Source organism: Sinocyclocheilus anshuiensis, unplaced genomic scaffold (genome assembly GCF_001515605.1).
Source record: "Sinocyclocheilus anshuiensis isolate Anshui unplaced genomic scaffold, SAMN03320099.WGS_v1.1 scaffold518, whole genome shotgun sequence".
NCBI lineage: Eukaryota > Metazoa > Chordata > Actinopteri > Cypriniformes > Cyprinidae > Sinocyclocheilus > Sinocyclocheilus anshuiensis.
Window position 1 is genome coordinate 99,825 of NW_015544151.1, and position 439 is coordinate 100,263.

The 439-nt window shown below is 59.7% G+C and overlaps 1 protein-coding gene across 1 annotated transcript in view; it reads right to left on the bottom strand.

Annotated features, from left to right (window-relative positions):
• LOC107695184 (protein phosphatase 1 regulatory subunit 21-like) overlaps window positions 1-439 on the bottom strand; it is a 22,409-nt gene that overhangs the window by 13,666 nt on the left and 8,304 nt on the right. The window lies entirely within an intron of this gene.

The window sequence follows — 439 nt, forward strand, 5'->3', positions numbered from 1 at the left end:
GTGTGTGGGTGTGTGTGTGTGTGAGTTTGTGAGTGTGAGTGTGTGTGTGAGTGTGTGCGTGCGTGCGCTGTGAGTGAGTGTGTGTGCGTGCGTGTGTGAGTGTGCGCGTGTGTGTGCGTGCGTGTGAGTGCGTGCGTGTGTGTGCGTGCGTGTGTGAGTGCGTGTGTGTGTGCGCGAGTGTGTGTGCGAATGTGTGTGTGCGAGTGCGTGTGAGCATGTGTGTGTGCGAGTGAGCGTGTGCGTGCGTGCACGTGTGTGTGAGTGCGTGTGTGCGAGTGCGTGTAAGTGCGTGTGTGAGTGTGTGAGAGTGCGAGTGTGAATGCGTGTGTGAGCGCGTGTGTGTGCGAGTGCGTGTGTGTGTGCGCGTGCCTGCGTGTGTATGTGTGCGAGTGCGTGTGTGTGCGCGTGTGTGCGAGTGCGTGTGTGTGCGTGTGAGCGT